This window comes from Pseudorca crassidens, chromosome 10 (assembly GCF_039906515.1).
Source record: "Pseudorca crassidens isolate mPseCra1 chromosome 10, mPseCra1.hap1, whole genome shotgun sequence".
Classification (NCBI taxonomy): Eukaryota; Metazoa; Chordata; class Mammalia; order Artiodactyla; family Delphinidae; genus Pseudorca; species Pseudorca crassidens.
Window position 1 is genome coordinate 62806000 of NC_090305.1, and position 25952 is coordinate 62831951.

The 25952-nt window shown below is 40.7% G+C and overlaps 1 protein-coding gene and 1 long non-coding RNA gene across 6 annotated transcripts in view; one reads left to right on the forward strand and one right to left on the reverse strand.

The window, feature by feature from the left end:
* Positions 1-25952, forward strand: part of LOC137232318 (uncharacterized) — a 557085-nt gene that overhangs the window by 253102 nt on the left and 278031 nt on the right. For both annotated transcript variants that reach the window (XR_010946964.1, XR_010946963.1), the window contains exon 3: positions 16518-16625. This is a non-coding gene — a long non-coding RNA (uncharacterized lncRNA). The remainder of the gene's footprint in view (positions 1-16517; positions 16626-25952) is intronic.
* The window catches only part of MYRIP (myosin VIIA and Rab interacting protein), a 221280-nt gene that overhangs the window by 128802 nt on the left and 66526 nt on the right, over positions 1-25952 (reverse strand). The window lies entirely within an intron of this gene.

The window sequence follows — 25952 nt, forward strand, 5'->3', positions numbered from 1 at the left end:
AAAGAGAAAAACAAATATCATATATTAACGCATGTATTTGGAACCTAGAAAATGGTACAGATGAGCCGGTTTGCAGGGCAGAAGTTGAGACACAGATGTAGAGAACAGACATATGGACACCAAGGGGAGAAAACTGCAGTGGGGTGGGGATGGTGGTGTGCTGAATTGGGCGATTGGGATTGACATGTATACACTGATGTGTATAAAATTGATGACTGATAAGAACCGGCAGTACAAACAAACAAACAAAACTAATACTAAACTTTCTTTGGGTTATTTGTTTAGAAATATGTTAATATAAATGTTTCAGACATTAAACAAAAACATGTCTTGATGTTGCTGTCAAAGTATTTTTTAGAACATCTGAATCACTAACCTTTGGGTAACGCAGATTACCTTTGGTAATGTGGGTGGGCTTCATCCCGTTAGATTTAAAAAAATTTTTTATTTTATATTGGACTATATTTGATTTACAATGTTGTGTTAGTTTCAGGTGTACAGCAAAGTGATTCAGTTATACGTATACATTTATCTATGATTTTTCAGATTCTTTTCCCATATAGGTTATTACATAGTATTGAGTAAAGTTCCCTGTGCTATACAGTAGGTCCTTGTTGATTATCTGTTTTATATATAGTAGTATGTATATGTTAATCAGTTGGATTTTTAACAAAAAGACTGGCCTCCCCCAGAGGAGAGGGAATTCTGCCAGCAAACTGCCTTTGGACTTGAGCTGCAACTCTGGGTCTCCAGCCTGCCAGCCCACCCTGCAGATTTTCGATTTACCAAGCCCCTACAATTATGTGAGTCTCTTCCTTAAAATCTCTCTCCTTCTCCACACACACACACACACACACACACACACACACACACACACACACACACACACACACACACACACCCCCTACTGGTCCTGTTCCTCTGGAGGACCCTGACTACTCCATCCTGTCATGGGCAATGAGTTACATTAGGTTACCTACATACCTTACCAGCATGTGCAGAAGGTCGCCTTTCCTTATGTAGCATAGTCAACCCAGGTTCTACACTTTCTAGATCCTAAATAGAAAATATCTGGCATCCATCTACTTGTCTCCATCTTTGCCGTCACCCCCCCCACCCCCAGTCCAACCCAGTCTCATCTCCCCTGGGACCAGGGCAATGGCATCTTTCTAAACTGAAGACACTTCTTTGTCTTCCCGGATCTCCATCTCTAAACTACAGCAAAGGAGGACCTTTAAAAAATGAAAATCTGATTGGGTCACCCACCTGCTTAACATACGTTCACAGATTTCAGTTTTTCTCAAGATATAATAGGAGCCCACATGGCCTGTGAGCCTCCAAACACACCCCCTCCCCTGATGCTCTAACCACACCGCCTCTTCAGTTTCTTGCTATTCTTTGAAAATGCCATGTTCTTGCCTTTTCTGAGGCTTTTCCATATCATCTCTCTTCTTGAAAGCTCCTCTTGCCAATATCCACTCAGCCCAAGTCCATTCACTCTCCGCCACTTCACCATGAAAGGCCTTCCCTCATCCTTCAGAGTAAACTAAGTCCCGCTGTGATTCTCTCTCATAGCACTTAAGTTTTCTCCTTGACAAACATTTCACAATTTCTAATTATAAATGTGTGTATGTACATTATATTTACATTTTAGTATATTTTGTTTAATGTCTGTTTCGCCGCTATAGACTCAATTACAAAGGAGATTTGCAACGTATTACACGATATTACACATACTGTGTTGCAAAATATAGTCAAGATACTCAGCAGATGAGTATGACATGTGTCCAACACCACTGGCATACTCAAACCTGGGCCATTAGCTGTGAGGAGCCACGCTGCTATGATCCCGTCACGAAATATTTCATTTTGATGCCCATGAAGTCAAATCACATTGTTTCAGATCACCTGCCTATGAAGCCTATTTTCTATGTTTTAATACTCTCATCTGTATCACTTTGAAAACCATGATTGTTCTAGCTTATTAATTTCATGCATCTGCTTTGACATTGGAGCCATGAACAAAGAGAGGGTGTATTGGCCAACGAAGCCAGAGAATGAACATAATTAATTATAGAAATAACACCTGATGGTAAAATGAATTCTGAGACATAAACAAGTGTTATTTCATGCATTGAACAAATATTGACTTGATACTGGCTTTCTCATAGCACTGTGTCAGGTACTATGGGTCACAGAGGTGGATTAATAAGACAGGAGCCTGCAACGTACGGAAGCAGATGAACACGGAACTCCCAAAACAAGGGGGATTAGGAAGAAGCAGGATGTGGATGACCCGGCATGAGCCCAACACAGGGTGGGCCAGATTCCATGGCCTGCAGTGGAACTCTGGCCCTACAGCACAGACCACTTTCATCCTGTCCCAGCATCATGGCGGAGGGTGGAAACCCATCCTGGACATTGCAGATTTCTTTCTGACAAGGCTTCTGCTTTGTGGCTCTAAGTTCTATCAAATATATAGTCTCTAACATTTTGCTGGTTCCTTTGACTAGTGTAAGACCCTCAGGTAAAGGTAAAAAAGTATAATACTTTAAAAGTTTGGAAGAGAAGACATCAGGGTGGTACAGCAGAAAGTTTAGGAACTCAGAGCCAGACATGCCTGCACTGACATCCACTGAATTGAAACATGTTCATGGATACCTAAGGGGTTTCAAGAAGTAGGGCTCTAGAAGAGCTGTATACTCTCTGAAATTGTCTGAAGTTTTTGCATAGTAAAAAAAATTGTCCAAAAGGAAAGATGGCAGATGGGAATAGTAGGAATTTCATAAACATCACAGTCAGACTTGGGCAGACCTGGCCCTGGGCAAATTATTCATGTACACACCCCTCCAAGCTTAGTTTTCAGGTCAGAAAAACAATATGAATTATACCATGTGGCCAGAGGTATGAGCTTTTCAGAAACAGGAATAGGAATACAATAATCCCAATACTAAATGAGTGCGGACCTCACCTGGTTGGGGAGGCATCTTCATTCACATCAGGGTGTGCCAAAAGATGGGAGGAGAAAGAGTAGACAGAGCTAGCCACAAAAGTATAGACTCTTCAAAAATTGTTGGAATGGAGACAAGTGCACGAAGGGAAGCCAGACCATTGCCTTCTCTTTACTCTACCATGCTTTATCCACAGCGATCATTGTAAGTCAGTGCGTTAAATTTCCAATGCTTTCCAATGCCTCAAGCAGACCAATTTCTTAACTCTGGTCTCCAACTCTCAAGTTGTTCTGAATCAGCAAACTCCTGAGCCAAGAGATTCAACCCACACACAAGCAGGTCTTCAGTGTGCCCATCATCTCTGGGGAGCCCCCAAAAGGGTCTCACTCATAAGCCTATTTTCTTTCTGTGCTCCCACTGTCACCTGGAGATATCCTCTCTCTGTAAAGTTCTTGAAGATGCCTCACAGGCTGCCACTCAGAGAGAGGTCACCAATTCCCACACAGAGCAAGACAAACATGCTGGTACAGGTTGCTGCCTTATTTCACCCTAATGGGTTGTTCTCAACTGTTACCTTCAACATTGTTTCTTTCTCACCTTCTCTGCCTTGTTCCAGTTTGTCATCCTCTTCCTGATTCTACTCTTCCTGCACATTCTTTAGCTTCCAAATGCCATTTACCTGCCTGAAGTAACTATGTATCAGTTAAGATTCATGTCAGTAAGCCACCTGGATGACTTACATGGATTAATTGGAAAACTGAGGTGACATTTTATCAGCTAGTAAATGCTAGAGTTTAGTTTCATGGTGCCATTGAAAGAAATTACCTATCAACATATATACGCATGTAGATTTAGATATTTCTTTTAATAGTTTATGGCTATTGATTGACTTTAATATATGGCCTGGAGTGGCTTTAATCTCCCTCTATCCTTCTGCTCACCTGGTCTCAGCTCTGCCTGTTGCCAAGCATATTCTTATGTCCCTGAGGCAGAAGGGTGGAGCTTCTGTCGTGTTTGCTTGTGGGTCTTTATAGTGGTAGGATAATAATGGAGTCCAGTTTCAAAATCATTTCCTTAAAATGAAGTTTAAAATGGGGCAGAGGGGACTGCTCTACACCATAAGTCAACCACCCTTGCACTCTCATGCCTCAAGTTCTCATCTAGTCCTTTTGTCAACATTGATCAAATGCCTTTAATGAACTTTGCCTCATGCATAAGAATAAGGTACCACTTGTACCCTTGAGGAGGGACTGACACACTAGCCACAAACTGTAGTACCTCCTAGAGGATGTAGTACTGAGCCCCTAGCAGTGTGTTCTCTGTGAGCTCTGAAGACCTGGCATCATCTTGCATGGGGCTTCCGAAGGCAAAAACCTAGCATTCTCCCGGACTCTTCTCTTCCTCTCGTCCATGATGTCCAATCAGTCACCATGGCCTATTGGATCTACCCTGAAATACCTCTTGAATCTGCTCATTTCTCTCCATTGCCACTGCTACCAGGCTAGTCCAAGCCACCATGTCTTATTGCAGTCACCTCTTTTCTGGTCTATCCCAGTTCTGCTGCCTGTCCAGTCACAGGGAGAGCCAGGATGATCTTTCAGAAATGCCGATATAATAAGTCACTCCCAGGCTTAAAACCTTGTGATGTCTGGCCTTCTCACTCCTCTAATCCCAGCACCTGGCCCAGAGCCTGACACACAAAGGTGCTCAGCAGTGTTTGTTGAATGAGTGACTGAAGGAATTTGGTTGTAGTTATTATGTGGTTATTCTCTGACTCTGAAAGTGTAAGAACTCAGTGGTTCCTACCATTTCTTTATGAGGCAAAACCCAATGAGAACAGCAAAATAACCCTCACTCTGCATGGATAATATCACTGGTAGCTGCACTTCCCAGTGGGAGAAACTTGAGTGAGAAGAATATCTCTCCATATAGGCTTATGCCAAGTTATTTATTTATTTATGGAACTGTCTCCAAAAGTTTCCATATCCTTTACCATTTAAGAAACCATGTCTGAAGGCCTCTGCCCATCACTTTCTCATTGTGAGCCTACAGGCAACCACTTTCACAATTTTTGCCAAAAGTGTATATCAATGTTATTACTATTAACTTAAAAGTTTTCTTTTAATCATCTCACCTACAAAACCTTAAATATCATCATTTTGACTAATTCTGAGCATTTACGTCCATGAAATATTGGACTAGATATGTTTGTTAAATTTTCTTCTAATACACATTAAAACAAAAACATAACTAGTAATATAAAAAATGTTTAGTCCTGCACCACCTACATTCATCTGGTCTACCAGCCATGGTCCACATGCTACACTTTGGGAAATGCTCCTACAAGAAATTTATGAAAAATATGACTGAATTGCAGGAGCTTCTAATGTTTCCCAGGTATCCAGATCCAGGGTAGGAGAAAGGAGGACGTAACCTGCTGTTTCTATTCTCAGAGCATCATTAGGAAAAATGAACAAGCGTGTATAATGTCCATCTGGAAAACCTTGCAGGAGACCCATCATCATAGCTGTGGACTGCCCAGGGATATTATGGGGGTGACCAGCCACACGAGAGAGACTTTATGACAGTCTCATCAGGTTTCTTGGCTTATAATCTGATCTTTACCTCACAAAATTAAGACTCACAATAAATTAAGGAAGGAAAAGAAAGCAACTTACAGACCTTCAAGTTCAAGTCCCACAGGTACCTCCAGGGTGAGGCTGTGTGTAAGGATACACTGAAACTCTCCCTGTGACATGGCCTGGAGACTAGCTTCATGCATGATTGAAGGGACTCCAGGGGCTGTCTGTGTGGGGTTTTTACTTGACTCTCTGACTTTTGAACTTAAAACACAAGTCATGGGCTTCCCTGGTGGCGCAGTGGTTAAGAGTCCGCCTGCCAATGCAGGGGACACGGGTTCGTGCCCCGGTCCGAGAAGATCCCACATGCCGCAGAGCGGCTAGGCCCATGAGCCATGGCCGCTGAGCCTGCGCGTCCGGAGCCTATGCTCCGCAACGGGAGAGACCACAACAGTGAGAGGCCCGCGTACCACAAACAAACAAACAAACAAACAAAAAAACACAAGTCAGCCATGCCATGGGAAGGAAGGAGCTTTTTCTGGGAAGAGCAGATGCTGTTTGTGGCACAACCTCTACAGTGAAATGTCGACAGCAGTTTACTTGGAAACACTCAGAATTGTCTTTATGATAATATTTCAGATTGCAGTAAGCAAGTGGTATACATTTATTTATGTTATAAGTTTACACTTCTAAGTTCTTTTTGCATTTTTAAGTTCTGTGTCTGAAATTCCACTTTGTTTGACGTGTTTATACTTGAAGTCAAGTTAGTTAAATTTATACTTGAAGTTATAAACACTTATAAAAGAAGTGTTTATGCTTTAAGTTATACTCAAAGTCATCTTTTCAATTATTAAGTTTGTTAGGTCCACTTAGTAGGCAAATTAAAAGCAGGCAGACACATGATTCAAAATGATGTCATTATTATTATTATTTAAAATTTTTTTATTTTATATTGGTGCATAGTTGATTAACAATGTTGTATTAGTTTCACATGTACAGCAAAGTGATTCAGTTATACATATACATGTATCTATTCTTTTTTGAATTCTTTTCCCATTTAGGTTGTCACAGTATATTGAGCAGAGTTCCCCGTGCTATACAGTAGGTCCTTGTTGGTTACCTATTTTAAATATAGTAGTGTGTATATGTTAATCCCAAACTCCCAATTTATCCCCCCCACACCTTTCCCCTTTGGTAACTATAAGTTGGTTTTCTAAGTCTGTGAGTCTGTTTCTGTTTTGTAAATAAGTTCATTTGTTATCATTTTTTTTAGATTCCGCATATAAGTGATATCATATGATATTTGTCTCTGTCTGATTTACTTCACTTAGTATGATAATCTCTAGGTTCATCCATGTTGCTGCAAATGGCATTATTTCGTTGTTTTTAATGGCTGAGTAATATCCCATTGTATATATGTACCACATCTTCTTTATCCATTCATCTGTCAATGGACATTTAGGTTGCTTCCATGTCTTGACTATTGTAAATAGTGCTACAATGAACATTGGGGTGCATGTATCCGTTTGAAACATGTTTTTCTCTGGATATATGGCCAGAAGTGGATTACTAGATCATATGGTAGCTCTATTTTTAGTTTTTTAAGGAACCTCCATACTGTTCTCCATAGTGACTGTACCAGTTTACATTCCCACTAACAGTGTAAGAGAGTTCCCTTTTTTCCACACCCTTTCCAGCATTTATTATACTTTCTGATGATGGCCATTCTGACTGGTGTGAGGTGACACCCCATTGTAATTTTGATTTGCATTTCTCTAATAATCAGCAATGTTGAGCATCTTTTCATGTGCCTCTTGGCCATCTGTTATGTCTTCTTTTGAGAAATGTCTGTTTAGGCCTTCTGCTCATTTTTTGATTGGGTTGTTTGTTTTTTTTGATATTGAGTTGCATGAGCTGTTTGTAAATTTTGGATATTAATCCCTTGTCGGTCTCGTCACTTGCAAATATTTTCTCCTATTCTGTGGGTTGTCTCTTCATTTTGTTTATAGTTTCCTTTGCTGTGCAAAAGCTTTTGAGTTTCATTAGGTCCCATTTGTTTATTTTTGTTTTTATTTCCATTACTCTAGGAGATGGATCAAAAAAGATATTGCTGCAATTTATGTCAAAGAGTGTTCTGCCTATATTTTCTTCTAAGAGTTTTATAGTATCAGGTCTTACATTTAGGTCTTTAATCCATTTTGAGTTTATTTTTGTGTATGGTATTAAAGAAAGTTCTAATTTCATTCCTTTACGTGTAGCTGTCCAGTTTTCCCAGCACCCAAAATGATGTCTGAAATCATGGTAAAGAAAGTAACTGGAAGGTTGACAATCTTGAAGGCTAAGTGGAGTTAGCACTAAGTGGAATAAGTCTTATAACCCAAAGGATCAGGCCTGCTGTGCCCACCCCTCTCATGCCCTGAAATGCTGGGATTACTGCATCTGCCCACACTTAATGTCTAGTCATCTGCTCTTAGAAGGAAGATAGAGCATATTTGGTGGTGGAAAGATGAAGTTGTTTGCTTTCAATTGTTTCTGTTTTCTTACTGAATTAAGAAAAGATTTAATTTTTAAAAACCCTTGGAAAAATAAAGATCAAAATGTTAACAGTGTTTATCTTTGGCTAGAGAGTAGCTCCTACTCTCTTTAAAATGGAAGCTGCTCATCTTCAAAGAGGGGCAAAGATTAGACTAATGTGACTTAAGCCTTAATTTCTCTGTTAAAACACTGAGTAGAGGAGGGGATAAATGAGTGGTGGCTGGCTGACTTTTCTCTTAGGGCCAGTTTACTTCCAGTTGAAATTTCAATTACTGGCTCATTATTATTATTATTATTTTTGCGGTACGCGGGCCTCTCACTGTTGTGGCCTCTCCCGTTGCGGAGCACAGGCTCCGGACGCACAGGCTCAGTGGCCATGGCTCACGGGCCCAGCCGCTCCGCAGCATGTGGGATCTTCCCGGACTGGGGCACGAACCCGTGTCCCCTGCATCGGCAGGCGGACTCTCAACCACTGCGCCACCAGGGAAGCCCCTGGCTCATTATTATTAATAGGCCACCATGCCTGGGAGGATGGGACTCCTCTATTAATAAAACGTGTAACTTTATTCTTAGTTTGAAATAAATAAATATTGTTTGTCATCTGACCAAAAAAGAAAAGAAAAGGTTTAATTAGCTGAGAATGAGGAGGTGACAGGAGTGAGGAGGGTTGTGGAGTGAGGACAAGGTATGAATAATTGACATCTTGGAGAGTGGAAGACTGACTAGGGAAATGATGGAGGAGTGACAGTCAGCACAGTGGTACATGTCCCTCCATCCACACTCAGCTGCTCAGGTGCAAGGGGAGGTTGAGAGGAAGACTGGAGTTTAACCAGGTGAGTATGGCTGAAGAAGCAGAGGCAAAAGGACTGAAGATGAATGCAAAGAAATGGATTAACTCATGCAGCCCAAGCTAAGTAAAGGTGAGGTCAGGACAGGAGGGGGCCTTGACAATAAAAAAGTGGAAGTCACTAGATCCCAGTGATGAAGAATTATTGAAGAGGAGCCATGAGAAGAAGACAGAAAGCAGTGGTTAGAGACTAGGATGCTTGTGGTCAAGAATTTGGAGGCTGGCCAATGTTGAGGATGACAAGGGCTAGAGAAGGGCCATGGATAGGAAGATTAATGGAAGGCAGAGGATTGAGAGACTAGGATGCTGGGTGGGTCACTGCAGGGATGCTGAAGTCACCAAAAAGGAGTAGAAGGGATGACAGGAATAGTGAGTGAGACTAAGATGGATGTCCAGGTAATAAAATGTTCTGTGAATGAGGGGGGCTGGCTACAAGGTTGACAGATGGCCGGAACAAGGATGGGTGGTGGGTATTATATTCAGATGGCAAGTGCTTCAAAGGACCCAAGGTTCTGGTCTGGAGCAGGCCCAGAATTACAACAGGGAAGGGAAGAAACAGCCACGATTTGAAAAAGCTTTATGATTGGTGTCTTTGGGGGAGAGGCATACTTCAGAGCAAGAGTACAATGGCAACTTTCAGAGAAGAGGCTGAGGATGGGGGGGCTCTGTTGACGATGGTGGTGAGCCCCAGGGGGCAGAGAGCAGAAGGGTTTGGGGAGCTGGGGTGGTAGAGGTGGAGGCAGAGATGAGGCTGAACTGCACTGCATGGGGAGAAAGTCCACAGAGGAGGCTTGGCTCGTGGGAATGAGGAGGGTATAGGGCAATAAGAGGCTTGATGGGTCCTGGAGGCCTCTTAGAGGAGAATGGATAAGGAGTTCTAATTTCAGCCTCCTTCTTGAAACTGGTCTCTTGGGCTAATCGTGATGGCAGCACTGGGTGGTGGGCAGAGTTAAGGCAGCAATGGCCTGGTCTTTCATGAAGCATAGGAAATTTGTTCAACTTCCCTCAGCCTTCACAGAGAGTTGAATTTCCCTGCTGGAGCAAGTGGCCCTTCCATTAGGTAACACATTCATTTTGGAAGGTTAATTAATCCAACCCACATTAACTGAGTCCCTGTTGTACTATGTACTAATGTACTGTCCTAGGCACATGGAGTATGTCAGTGAGCAAAAGAGACAAAGATCTCTGTGCTCAGGCACTTATATTCATTATATTACATAATGAATATGTAAATTATATTGTATGATAGAAGGTGATAATTACTATGGAAGAAAGAAAAACTTGATCAGGGTAAAGGGAGATCTGTAGTGCTGGTGGTGGGAGCCTGCGTATTAAATAAGGTGGTCTGAGTGAGAAGGTGGCATTTGAGCAAAGACTTGAAGGCAGTGCAGGGAAGAGTGTGGTAGGCAGAGGGAACAGCCAGTGCAAAGATCCTAGAGTGGGAGGCCTGCATGATGTTCTGGAGAAACAGAGAACAAAGAGGCTAGGGAAAAATGAGCAAAGGGGAGAGATGTAGGAAAGTAGTAAAAATAGTAATAAATGTGATCAAATAAGTGAGAGATACTTATAGAGAGAGAACCCATGTTTACAGTTTAGTTCTCTTCATTCACCATGGGACAATGAACAAGTCACTTCACGTCTCTGAATTCTGCTGTCTGAATTCTGAGTATCTTCTCTAAAAATGAGAAGTTGGAGCAGAGATCTTTCTAAGTTTCCATCTGGTTCTAAAACCTAAGCCTCAAGGGAATAGGGACATATATTCTGAGGACAACTGGTTATAGGAGTTTGTCTCTGGAAGTCACCAGAAGCTTGCTGAGACTGAAGCTTAGACAGACCAAGCTTCATACAGTTTGCCATTTGGCTGCAGGTGTTATATTTTGTAACCTATTATCCTCAATTAACATTTATTCAGAGTCCACTAGAGGGCAGCCCTTTACTTAGAAATGGGAAAAGGCCTACCACCTAGCACTCTGTCATCTATTGGGTCATGATGACTAGAACAATCAGAATGAATGACAAGACACTCTGAAAGCTTTCAGTAAGGTTTCAGTTTTTCAACATTTCTTTAGTCACAGAATGTGGCCTTACATCATAGCAATACCAGAAGGTAGCATTTCCTGGCACTTAATTCTAAATTAAATTTCTCATGGGGTGTTTATATTGGGCAATCAAGTGACATAAAGTCTCATGTCCTCAAATATTTTCTAGAGAATATGTCCTCATTAATGTTCATCTTGGAGCTCTATTATTTCTTCCCCAGCCCTTATCACAATCTGTAACAAATGATTCTACATATCTATTCCTGTGTTTACTTGTTAATTGTCTCCTCCACTAGGGTATCACCTCCATGAGGGCAGGGCCTAGTCTGGGTGGCTCACCCCAAGAGGCTCAGCCCTCCCACAGGGTCCAGTAGCAGGCTGTCGGCTATTTATTGAATGAATAAATAATTAGAATAGGTCAAGCATCATGGTGATCATAGCAGGAGAGACCTTGGGAACTAAAATAGGTAGAGTCAAAATAGTCTAACATAATAAACTGAATAATTTGTGATGGAGAATATTTCTAATCAGTAACTCATATTATTCAAACTTTAGGATTAAAAATCTTGTTATACAGCAAAAAGGTATGAATATATATGCATATACCAAAGGACACAGTTTTGACCAAGGAAACCAATATTACCTTTGGTTTTGTTTTAGATTTTCTTTCTTCTTTTGCAGGACTATTTCACATTTTCCTGACAGTGTTTAATTTAGTGCCCAATATACTGCATGGGCACTGGCAGGAGTAAAGTAACTGGATCACATAAAGACTGAAATGTAATCCAGGCCCACCTTTTCAAATATCAGAAACCTGTATTTCAGGTTTAAACGTAGCAATGGTATTTGTTTATGGATTAAGCCTCATCGAAAGTAAAATTTCAAAAGGATTGCTGAAGAAATAAGTTTCTGTTATTGCTTTAGGTTTTCAATATTTCTAATCTTTGGTTAAACACTTGCTACCCATTCATCATCACAATAAATGCTTTTCCATATTATTCTAGACAACTCAAACTTATGGAAAAGGGAGCTGACATATTCTCTTATCTATGAGTTTGACATTACTGGGTAAATAATCCTGAGGAGTTTTTGCCAGTACGCCATGATATATTTTTGCTTCAGAAAATAGAAAGTATTTTTAAGATTCCATTTTCAGAGGAAACAAGTCCTAGTAATTAGGATCATGATTCAGGCAACAAACAAGTGGAATTGAAGTTATTGAAAAATTGAAAATATTTAGTATCTAGAGCAGATACTAAAAAGATCCCTCCCCTTCTTTAAAGTATTTTTTTTAAGATTAATAATATTTACTGGTTAGATGTCCCTGGTAGTTTTTTTTTAATAAATTTATTTATTTACTTATGGTTGCGTTGGGTCTTTGTTGCTGCGTGCAGGCTTTCTCTAGTTGCAGCAAGCGGGGGCTACTCTTTGTTGTGGTGCACAGGCTTCTCATTTCAGTGGCTTCTCTTGTTGCAGAGCACAGGCTCTAGGCACAGGCTTCAGTAGTTGTGGCACATGGGCTCAGTAGTTGTGGCTTGCGGGCTCTAGAACGCAGGCTCAGTAGTTGTGGCGCTCCGCGGCATGTGGGATCTTCCCGGACCAGGGCTTGAACCCGTGTCCCCTGCATTGGCAGGTGGATTCTTAACCGCTGCGCCACCAGGGAAGTCCCCCGGTAGATATTTTATGATGTTGAAATTACTAAATTTTTAATGAAAATATTTTGTGCCATTCCCAAGAGACTTGGCAGTCCCTGGGCTTCTGAAATACAATGATTAGCAATTGTTGTTGTTTAACACAATAAAGACCATTGAGTGGTTGTAAATAACGTTTAACTGCAGCTGTAAGTGGTTCCTTTGTCAATTTCCTTTGGTAATAAAACTGACTATTCCATTCCAAAAAATGTCAAGCAATATTAGGGGATCAAACCTATCTATGGTGGTCCAGTTTTTCATCCTACACAAACGTATGTGGTGCTACCAACAGACTTGGGTGTTGCTACCAACACAGATCGTGAATGGAGGGGACAGACCCACAAAACTTTGTTCAACTCTCAGGACCAACCTATTAAGTTTTCTTGGGTACCCTTGTCCACCCACTACTCTCTACAGAATCACTTTCTCCCTGTGCTGTATATACCTTTACTAAATAGTGCTCTAACATCACTAAGTTCGTCATTCTGTTATGCATCCTTTCATTTAATACTCTCAGAAGATAGGTCTGGCTCCTAGTTTATAGATGAGTTAACTGAGACATACTACAGTAATTATAATCATGTGTTTATCCTTGTCTTTTCCAACCCAGCCAGTTCACTTTTATTCATCCTACATATATTTCCCAAGCTCCGCCTATGTGCCAAAGTCTCCCCACCCCGGCCCCTGGCTGGCACAGAGCGGACCCTCATACTGGGTCCCACAGTGGAATACATCCATCTGCGGATGTGTTCTAACATCCAGCGTTAAATTAGTCCTTAGATGTATGTCTTATAAAGCAACATGCATTCCTGTGATTGGAGAAATGTTTTCAGATAAAATCGCCTCTTCAGGAGCTTGGCAGTGTTTCAGACCTAGCCTCCAGGCTGTTACTGAAAACAATTCAAAACATCTCAAAGGAAAGATCACAGTGTGCCCTCACGAGAGGGCGTCTCTGCACCCAGACCCCAACAACAGAAACAGTGAGGAGGCAGCATCTTATTTTGACAAAGAACCAGATTCCCATAACCTCCCTTGATTATGGAAACTGAAAATAGAACTCAGAAAGGTGAAGAAGGCAAGGAGGAAAAGATGAATAGATACCAAATAATAAAGTATGAATACTGAAAAAAGTTGTGAAAAGAGCCCAGACAGCAGATATCTAACAGACAAACCTAACCGTGGAAAGAAAGGCAAATGTCAGATAAGGATACAGCCCAGGTAAGGAAGCCCACAGTATCCCACCATCTTTTTGTGTGAAATTAAAAACAAATTTTGAGGGAACTCCCTGGCGGTCCAGTGGTTAGGACTCGGCGCTTTCACTGCTGAGGGCTTGGGTTCAATCCCTGGTCGGGGAACTAAGATCACACACACACGCGCGCGCACACACACACACACACACACACACACACACACAAATTTGACCTCAAATATTTTTCTATTTTTCTATCTTCAACCCTGGGCCAATTTCAAATGGAGACAGTAATTCTGATCATGTTTGGTGAAGGAGAAAGGATTTCTCTGGAGCCAGGAAAGCCATACCATTATGTCAAGTTTTAACTTAAAGCAAAATTCTAGGGCACTTACAGGTCTTTGGAATAAAAATGTATGACCACCAAACTGAGGGCCTCGACACACAGTGATGAAATGCAAAGTAATGCCCAAAATATACATTGCATTTTCAATAGAAAAGATAACTAAAAATCCAGCCAGAGCCAGGTTAACTAGAGAAACAATGAGTATCACATTGAACAATGGGTACTGACCCAAAGACATCCAGGACATGAGGTCAGAGTGGGCACCAGGTCCCATGGGCCTTGACAGTCCTTGTGAGAGATATTCCTAGTGAGATGGGAGGCCACCAAAGGGTTCAGAACAAAGAAGAACATTGTATCATATGTTCTCTCAGCATCTGTAGTGGCCCCCCATTACTCAATGTACTAATTCTCTTAGTTGCTGCCCTTCTTCTCTGGAACATTTGCCCTTGGCCTTACAGAATCCCCTTGTCCAGGGGCCATACCCATCCAGCCCAGGTCAGACCCTGGTTAATGTCTGACTAGTGTGGGATCAAGGAGGCTGCAAGACAACAGCCTCTTGCCTTAAGGTGGGGAAACTCTGGTGCAACTCATGCTCCAGAGCCCCTGTGGGATCAGGCTGACACTCAGTCCAGCTGAGACCTCACCCTTCCCTGCCTCAGCCTGATTTGGACACCCACTTCTCCCAAGAGCACCCTCCCCAACAAATCATGGGCATCAAATCTCTGCCTCAGGCTCTGCTCCTAGAGAACTGGTCTTAAGCAGCACGATGACCCTTCTCCTCCATAACCCGTGCCAGAGTTGTAATTTTGCACTTCTTTCTGTGATTCTTTGCCTAATTTCTGCTTTCACTGGACTGTGAACTCCTGTGTTCACTTTTGTTTCCTCAGCAACAACCACAGTGATCTGCATTCACCAAAGTCTTTACACAGATCTTGTAAAAATCTTTTCACCATTGACGTTAATTTTCATTATGAAAATATCATGTTGATGCTAACTAGAGGTGACAAAGTATTTTAGTGGTGGCTGTGTTCATTGGAAAATATAATCAATTGCCAATTTACTTGGCATTTAAAAATTACCTATGAAATGCCACGAAATCAAATGTTGCCCGCATCCTCTAGCAGAATGTGTGAAAAAAGGTTGTTCACTGACCATTTTGGGCAAGCTAGTTGCTTAGTATTAATTACTAAACACTGCAAATCCCAAGAGGGACAGACTCATTAAAAACATCTGGGTCGAGTTCTCCACACATGGTATATGAAAAAATTTAGGGCTTAAGTATTATATAGCTATTGAGTTTGTTTACATTCAGCAGTCAGCACTGATGTCTCCAGTGAACCCATGGGCCATTTCTGTAAAGGGCCTCCTCCTCCCCCTGTGTAATTTCCTCCTATTTTACACCTTTTTTCAAAAATGGGGTAATAAGCAACTCCTACATCAAACATCATGTTGAAAGTGGGAAAATGCTACAACTTAGAACATAAAAGAGGCTGGTGATCTGGGTGACTTATGTGAGGATTCTGGTAACATTTTAAAAACTCAATACAGAGTTCAATAAAACACAAAGTTATAAAGCATTTTTCTTCCAAATAAATGCCTTTGACAAGATTACAGAGCTACCCACTTGAAGATTACAGCACTAAACTCAAATAGGATGATGTGATCAGGCTGGAGCTGGAATTGATTTCTTGGTGGTGTCTAAGAAGCCCTGTTCCCAGTCAGCACATGGCCAGGCTTGTGCCAAATTTCTGGGAAGACTGTTTACGTCAACACAAACATATGGCATTGAGGATTCATAAATCCTAGGCAGAACACAGAGTCCATGGTTATTTTTACAACATAAGAGAGACAAGATGCATTTAATCAGGGAGGGGTTGTAGCTCACTTGCAAAGCCCCAAGACCACCTGATGACAGGCAGATAAAACAGCCTGCTGTGCGAGACTTCAGCCAAACATCGTAGTGCAGATGCCCCCAAAGCCACAGTGCACATCACCCACTTTTAACCTTAATGTCTCAAACTGAGATGCTACCTGTTCAGTGCCTTTTATATCAGTACCCTTATCCAGGCAAAATCGAACTTAGAGATAATCATTTTCAATATTTAGCAATATTCCCTCCAGAACTTTTAAAATCGATACAAACTCACATATATATATGTATATATATATACACATTCTCTATTTATTTACAAAATCCAAGTCTTGCTACATATGTATTTGATTATCTTTACTTTCAAAATATCAAGACAGTCCAATAAACAGAGTCACATTCCTCAAGTTAGTTGAAAGGAGAGATAAAATCAAGATTTGCAGGGTGTGAATTTTTTTTCTGGTCCACAGGAGATGTCTCACCAATGGAATCTAGCTCTACTGCTGCTATGAAAGGAAGGGTCCATTCTGCCATTTCAGAAGAAAAAACTGAGGGGAGGATGGAGAAGTGACTGGAAGGTTAGTAGCAAGCCCTGAGGTTTGCACAACACACATCTCTATTTCCCAATCCATTCATGTGAGCTTCATTTTCATCTGTGAAAAGATAATCAGAGCACACGCCTATGTCCAAAAATGAGAGAGAATGTTCAAAACTAAAATATCAAAATAACAAAAATCTGTCTCAGGTTTGATACTTTAAAAAATATATTAATTTCCTTTTTTCCTGCATGATCAGGATGTCATAAAAGGCAATATTCATGATTTTTTAAAGTAACTCAGAATCATCACAGTTCAAGTTCAACTCTATGTTAAAATCATTTTATATTGGTGATACTTGAAAATCATATCCCTCTGCTGATATGGCGCTATTTTCACCCCCCAAAAAAGAAGTTAATATGGGTATAATTACATGCCGGGAAAGACAGCGGTACTAATAATAATCACATCTTCAGTACATTCTGAATAAGAACTAAACTGCCAAAAATTACTACCTCAGAAATTAGTGTTGTTAATAATTATTGTCACTGGAAGAGAAAATTCCAGGGTGAATATCCGATTGCCTTGTGAGTCATTAAGTCTTGCTCATGTGAATATAAGATATTATAAGAAGTAACTGAAGTTTAACATGTTGCTTAGCATTTTGTAGGTAACAGTCCCAGAAATGCAGATCGCTGATATTGTGCTTTGAGGTGATTAATGCTTAGGAAGAGCAGAGACCCGTAACCGTCAGTTATAGTTTTACTGGCATTTTATTGTTCAGGAAGGTTGTAAATGCCAATGCTGCTTTACCCCAGGAAGTAGAAATCATGCATTTATTAGAATTCCTTAACTGGCTTTATGGTCAACAGATGACTCATGAATTATTCATAGGTGTAATATGATAAACTGTCGCTGAACCTCCAACCTAGTTTTATTCACAGCCAGGAGCCTCATCCGTGCAGACAGCACAGAATGCTTGCCATAAGGAATGAGTAAGAATTTCTTTAAAAATCAGCATGCTATTGCTGGTATCCCCGGAACCTTGATGGTACATATTTCTTTGTTGTAAAGACAATGGATGAATTTTTAAGATGTTTCCATGTGGATTTCTATTTGACTTATGATCTAAATCATACTTATATACAAAGCATAGTAACCTATACTATCTATACATGCACTATTATCTGTACTACTATATCTATAAATCCTTTTTTATAATCCTAAATACCATAGAGAAGAGAAATTACATATGTGGGGCACATTTATTATATCCCAATGCTATTATTACCTGCCTAATACGTTTTTTTATGAAATCACATCAAAAGGTAGCAACAGCGAAGTCAGACAACATGCATTAGTCTCAATTTTTTCCCACTGATTCCAAATTTGGGGGCCATTTAAATTCTCTACCATGAGGTAGGTAGGAGGGGAATGGAACTCAAATTAGGGTAGTTTACTAATGTTCTTTTTTATTCCCGGCAGATAGGTAGGGAAAAGTGAAAATGTATGGTCATAAGAAGCACCTAGAGGAGATGGGAGTTTTGTCTTATTATCAGAGTTTAGGTTAAAGCATATAGTATATATAAATACATATTCTATGTAAGATATTATAGTCATTCTAAAACGGTTTAAAATGCTTCTTGAATATCTTACCTCTTTCCTTACTGGCATGTGAACCTCATGTCTATGTTATGAGTTAATTGAGATAACAATTATAATAATGGTGTCGATTATAATAATAAACAATAGCAGCTGTTACATTAAATGCCACCTAATGTTAAAGGAAGTTTATATGTACTCTCTGCCCCTAAACTAACTTAGCCAGGTAACTATGATTAACCTATTTTAAAATGAGAAAACTGAGACTCAGAGAAATTACACCACTTGCTCAAGTTCACGTACTTGGAGCTCTTTACAACATTAATGCAGGGCTTGCCCCTCCAGATCCACCCTCCACTGTGCCCACCAGGTGACTAACTTGGAGGGACCACATTAGCAGACATCGTGGCTCTCTGATTTTTGGTGGGTTCAGTCAATGGGGAACCCGGGCAGGTGATCAGAGGGAGAGTGAGATATATTTTCAGGGTCAGGGTATTCCTGTCCCCCAGCTCCTTCTCCAGAGGACTGGTTTCATCGCTTAACCAGAGATCTCAGCACCTATGAGGGCACCCCTCCATCCCAGGCTTTGTCTTCAGACTTCCAGTACCTCTCCTCCCCTAATCCCAGACTGGGGACCACAATGGTGACTGCGTACCATACAATGTCATTTGGGGTTTCCCTAGAGCCCACTCCTTTATAAATAGGCCCTTTTGTTAACCCTTCCTCAAATTATCCTAATTTGAGCACACTGCTTCCTGCTGGGACCCAGATTGATACCTATGCTATACACATGCTCTGAGGATGTAGAGTCAGTGCCTTCAAGAAGCTTTTTTTCTTAGAGGTAGAGCAGAAGCAAACAAATGCAGTAGTCATTCAATGTTTTCAAAAGCACAGTATCTGTAATCCCCCTTTTCTGGCAACTTCATAGGTATTCTTGCTAAAACTCAGGGTGCCCTCCCCTGGTTTCCAAAGCTTCCGGGTTTAAGCCGGGCTGTTTTAGATAATCATTCAGCAGCAGACACACTGAACAGCAAAGGAAAGCTCTCTATTAGACAGAGCCCTTCAGAAAGGCTAGTTCTGAGGAGCTAGAGAGAAGATAGAACATACTGGGGTGAACTTACCTTGAAATCCTGTAATTACCCAACTGCCTGCCTGCCTTGGCCGCAGGGCAGAGAATCTCCGTGACAACCACCTACATCACCCCGCTAATGCCCTTCCTTCAGCCAGCACAGGAGGGACTTGAATATTTACTTTCACGATGTGCATTTCATTGCAACACTAGAGGAACAACTGGATTCAACTGATATCAAACAAATACAACAGCACATAAATCTATATTAATTTTCTTGAATTTGAAATGTTTTTACTTAAATATTGTGATGGTCCATGTTATGTGTCACCTTGGCGAGGCTATAGTCTCCAGTTATTCAAACTTCACAGGTGTCACTGTGGAGGTATTTTGTAGATGTGACTAAGTCCAGTAATCAGTTGACTTTAAGTAAGGGAGAATATTTTAGACGATCCGGGTGGGCTTGATTCAATCCATTGTAAGGCCTTAACAGCAGAACTGAGGCTTCCCTGAGAAAGAAATTCTGCCTGTGGACAGCAGCTTCAGCTTATGCATGAGAGCTCTAGCTTGCCCTTCATGATGATCTGCCATATGGATTTTGGACTTGCCTATCCAGCTCTCATAATCACGTTCTAGGTCTTTGCAATAAATCTCAGTATATATCCCCTATTGGTTCTGTTTCTCCAATTGACCCTGACTGATATAAATATCTACTAGGAAGAGCAAAGAGTTGCGATCCTAAAACTATTCTTTTTTTTTTTTAAGATTTTTTTTTGATGTGGACCATTTTTAAAGTCTTTATTGAATTTGTTACAATATTCTGTTGTATGTTTTGGTTTTTTGGCCGCGAGGCATGTGGGATCTTAGCTCCCCAACCAGGGATTGAACCCGCACCCCCTGCACTGGAAGGCGAAGTCTCAACCACTAGACTGCCAGGGAAGTCCCCCTAAAACTATTCTTAATTGCTATAATTAAGTAAACATAAAGCTATACTGATTTGGGGAAGGTGCATGAGGGGACAAAACAGCAAATCATTAAGTAGCTCCAAATGGGAAAAATGCAAAGTTTAAATTAAGAGAAATCACATTTAGTTCTGTAAAATGCTTTTGTTTCTTTAATGCGATTCAGAGTTATGTGGCATCCATAAAAAGGTCTTAAGGAATGTATAAGAATTCATCCAAAATAAGTTCACTTAGAGGCTTCTGGGATCCAAAATCTGTATACAAATAAGGTGAAATCCAACTGGGTCGTAATACTAATCAATTCAATAAAACAAAATTTAATATGTAACATGTCCACTTGGGGGACTTATGGGAAGACATGAAGGAAAAATTATAAAGAATAATTTCTGCTAAATTCGTACTTGTACATAAAATACTTTATCAAATTGTTACCCTGCATCTCAAAGTAATTGCAAGTATGAATTTTATTATAAATTATCTAAAGCCTAGAGTGTCTTCAAGGATATGGTATTAAAACATTGTGAGTTTTCAAACTGACTTTTTATTACCATATCTAGCAAGTACACCTGTCTTCTTTTGTTCTCAAAACTAAAAAATGTCTGTATCAAAATGACTCAAGAATATTCATTCTTGACATGATTCTCCAAGCAGTTATAATGATCAAATGGATACAGAGTAAATGAAAACTATAAGAAAAGTTTTACGCTTCTTCAAACACTGTCATCTCCCATAAAAACTATGATGAAATTCTACAGCAGTCTAAAGTGTGCTCCAAAGCAGTGCATAATTCCAAGTTCTTCTTGGACCAGTTTCATGACAATTTTTTGAAAGGGCAAAAGCTCTTCTGGATGATGTTTTACCTGCAGCCTTACCCTGAAGCAAGGGTTTCGTAAGCAGCACCACAGTCAGGCCTCAGAGTGATCTTGTCATTAGTTTAACATCTAAACAAGACTTTGCCATGAGCAAAAATCAACCTGCATCCAGTTTTAAAGAGGGGCACCAAAGACCTTGAACAGATGTTAAGTATTATCCACAACAACTTAATAGTTGTTAACAACAACAGAAAAGACTCGGAGAACAGAGAAGTTGTTTCTTCTCACTTTCAGGCCAGAATAACAAAGTTGTGAGGACTCCCATGCTGCGATGTCTTTATTAAAATGTTCACTGCATAATACCATTGTCTTTCCATTTGGAATTCATGCATTTTTTTAGCTGCTATATTATCATGTATACCACTGAAAAACTCTTCATACTGCTCAAAATACACTGGAAACCGTTTTTAAAACGTTTTTTTCTAAAGTGAAACAAACAGAGTAGATTTGTAATGGTAGTTAAGAGCTGAAAATTCATCAGGGAGAAGCAAGCTATAGGAGGATGAAAATAAATATTTTGCCATTTTGAACACACCAGGTGGCACACTCGGGTGAAATGTCAGGCACTGGCACAAGAAAGGAATTTAAACGCACAGCTAAAGAAGAAATCTAAAACAACAGTCTCTCAGCACCACATACTGCCCATAAACTATTTTAATACTGCGTTTTAAACTTAAGAATAGCATGTAATTGCCTAGACATACAATCCTTCTGGACTTAGTCTCAGTCTTAAACATAAACCTAAAATAACTGATCTTTGAAGATGTAGATTTCCAGTACATAATATGAATATGAAGATGTAGGTTTCCAGTATAAAATATGAAGATTTATTGGTAAAATTAGCAGTCAACAATGCACAAATGAGATCACATGGGAAAATAGTGCTTTTACTTTTAATATAGATGAGTGATTAACAGAAATATATATACATGTTCACACACACACACACACACACACACACACACACACACACACACATATATAAATATTCAGTTCCGGACATCTGTAGAACACGAAACTTCTTCTAAGTTCACAACTAAGCTTTATGTTTTTAATGTTGTCATGTTTTTATATCTAAACACCAACACACAAGAGCGTGCTTAAGGGAAACAAGGTGCCATCTCTGTATTCATGTAATAGATATACAAATTCCAAACAAAACCATCTCTGCATCAACAGCACCTTGCACACTGCAAGATACTCGATTTAAAAAAGGGCTGGATGAATAAGTGAATGAATGAATGCACACATATATGAATAAATAAGGTGAAGGATGGATGGATAGAAAGAGACCAGACACACTTAACTGAAAACGAAGCGAAAATCCTCCCCACAGTTTCCACTCTCATACTTCTAACAGTAGTCTTGATGAACTGTCCAAAGCTCACTCCTCACATCATCAGACGCCCCACTACCCCCGGCTGGAGAGAAGGGATGAAAACTGACTTTGCCTGGCAGTTCACACACATCGTCTCATTTAGTCTGCACAACTGGTGAATCAGGCAAATACTGCCCCTTTGACAGATAAGGAGACTGAAGTTCTGAGAAGTGACGTGCCGGGCACTGGACACTCGGAACGTGCTGAAGCTGAATTCAAATCCAGACCTTTTCTGACAAGAAGTATGTGCTTTTTCTGTTTACATTTGTATGGCGTCGAGATGTTATGAGGCATCTTTCTGTAAGGGTTTGTCCAAGTATTTGCACGTAACTGTATTAATTTACCTTTGCTTCATCTTATGCATATGTCCTCTCAGAAGACTGAAGTATGAAAACTTTAAATACGAAACTAAATTGAAAAAATCAATGCTCCATAATTCTCCCACTCTAACACAGAAGTTGTTTCCAAGGCAAGTGATTTTGGCTTCTATACAGAGCATCTTGCCAGAAATGGGCTGGCAGACACTCTTCCATCTTCCTACACAGTCAGTCTAAGTCACGGCTGCAGTCAACAACATAAGTGCTTTAAAACGTGAGGCCTGATCCAAGACTTAGGAATGCTTTTGGCCCCTCCTTCCAGGACTGAGACGTCCTGGATTGGGAAGTGCTGTGGGGCAATGTCTCCTGCACCAGAGCCCTTGACCCGCCTCCTTTTGGAGTGCAGTTGAGGCCCTTCTTAGAGAAGATGTGTATCTCTGGACAAGCAAATAGCACCCCTTCACCCACAGAGTATTTTCACAGTAGAATGGACTTTACAGGTGCTTCATTCCCATCCCTTCACTGAACAAGTGAAAAAGCTCTCACTCAGAGAACATGTAGCCGTTAGTGTTCTGGGTTCCTCCCGGCTCCAAATTGTTTTCCAGCAGATTGACAGGCAGTTGTGTTCCTTTTAATAGTCAGTTCCTTAAGCAATGAAAGTGCAGATACAATGTGACGACAACCACAGGTTCAGTAGACACAATAACCATCGGCATTTACCACGGATTACCACACGTCAGTGATGCCTAATGTTTTTATGTGCATAATCCTACTTGACCCTTGTCACAGCCCGGAGATTGGCATTATGATAGCCACCTTGAAGATAGGGAAACTGGGGCTCTGAGAAATGAAGTTACTTGTTTAAGGCCATATAGCTAAAAAATGGTGGATCTGCAGTTTGAACCCCGTTGAATAAGGAGCTTAGACACCATGTGCATACTATATTACCCTGCTCATAACTAGCCACGTGAAATCTTCCAAGAAAGTCTATTTATTCTCTGTTCATGAAACAGAAACACATAGTGATCATTTAAACCCTGATGCTCCATCCAGATACCCTTATGCCTTGGGCCTACCTGCAATGTTCACCTTCAATTCCTTTTAATGCCCCACTTGCTGACCTAATGTTCCTACTGCAAGACACGTGGCTGACTGCTATAAGGAGAATTAGATACCTCTCAGCAGAATAGGAAAATGTGCCTCGCTGAGGGAGCTAATTCCAAAACTAGGCATGATGGAATAGGACTGAAAGATGCAGCTCTGTGGCCCTCTGACATTGCACACCTCTGCTTGAAATAGAAGGATGTGTTCAAAACCCGACTCTGGAATCTTCCAGAGAGTGAGGCCAGGAAATGAGGGCATTGTGGCTGGTCTTGTCCTCCAGTGCCAGTGCCTAACCCTTGAACTCAACCATCCAGACTCAACACTTTCCTTTCCTTCCTGGACTCCGGAAGCCCACAGAAAAATGGGCTGGAGAGGTAAGAATCTCCAATGATTCACTCTAGAGTAATGTCAATTGATTCCCTCTTGTCTCTCCACTGTTATTTCTCTTTGCCATCTCTTCTGGAGGAATTGTGGGGATATCAGTAAGCCACTTCAAATCCTTTCTGAAGTGAGACTGAGGTGTAAATGAACAAAGTAATTATTGTCAGGGAAATGTGTGTGGGTCCCTCTGCTTTCTGGGTCTCCTGCTACCATATCCCCTCCACCTACAAGAACCATTCTAGGCTCTTCAGCAAAAAACAAACAAACAAAACAACCCCAAAAATACTCAAGGCAAACTGCCTGGAAAACAACACGTGTGGGAAATATGGTCCTTGATTTCAACCCTGAACACAATGTTCTAAGATGTTTTTTAAAGCTAGGTTTCCTTCCAGAGCTCAACTTGCACAGGGCTGCCAAATAAACATTTTGGACTCAAACAGTAGTTAGGGAAACATTTGTATGCTTGGATTTGAATGAGAAGAGGAAACTGCTGTGGATGAGAGATTGCAAAGTGCCGTTCCACTTAGCACGACATTAAAAGCACAGCAACAATCAAAGTGACACTTCTCCTCACCAGGAGGTTCCTGACTGCACAGCCTACCCCTCACAAGTGGAAAGGCATCACTTTTCAGAAGGAAGATCCAATGCACCACTTGCTTCCTAAGAAATGCAATTGTTTGAAACCAGCACTGACTAATGTGGCTTATGTAAGCTCATATTTAAGGCAACGCCCGCCTCTGTCTTGATTCCCTCGTTAGCAACCTGTTCTGGCTAAACCACCACATGGTGCCCCAGATACCTAATTTTTTAAAGTTGTAATTTTGCCAGGAGAAATACACAAGTGTATGTGGTGCCAATACATACACTGAGACATAAGCTTATCATATTAGTTTAACTGTAGGTACAATGCTGTCTTTATATAATATTGTTCCTCTGCAAAGCTGTAAGGATTTCTTAAAATTCTGTTTGGTGGATGAGGAAAGGGAAGCAAGTCAACCTGTTCATGATCTACAGATGCTATGATTAGAGAAATAGAGGAAAAAGAACAGTCTTACAATTGTAAGCCAAAACAGTTTACTGCATGCTATTACTAAAGTTTGCCTCCCTAAATAAAATTAAATAATTGCTTTATTAACTGAGCTCATGCTTTTTACAAGAGGGTCTCAGGAATAAGTGCTCAATGAGAATTGATTCCCACTTTTGATGCAATGGCCTTTTGGGAGGAAGATGGGGGTGCAGGAAAGAATGGGGGCAGGAGAAGAACACTAAACAGACTGACCGTCCACCAACCTCCCTCCCCTTCACCCAACCAATTACATGACCATCTTGGGACAGTGTGGTTTTTGAAAAGCTCTGTAGGTGATTCTAATGTTTCACCAGGACCCAGGATCACTGTTCTAGATCATCCATGGAGCTAAGATGAGGGGGCTGAAGTTTTATTTGAATACACTGAAATCACATCAAATTTTTTAAATTAGTAAACAAAACAGCTTTAGAGCAGTGATCTAAATCTAAACCACTGGCAGATTAAATGGGGCTACCTGTGACAAAACTACCTTGTTCTTCTGTCACCTGAAGAGACACATGTGAACACTGTTCCTCAGTCAGTATTTCCAAAGTACATTAAGTTGATCGCTAATAACCAGTCTCTCTAAGCCAAAGCATTTACAGAAGGAGGGTTTCT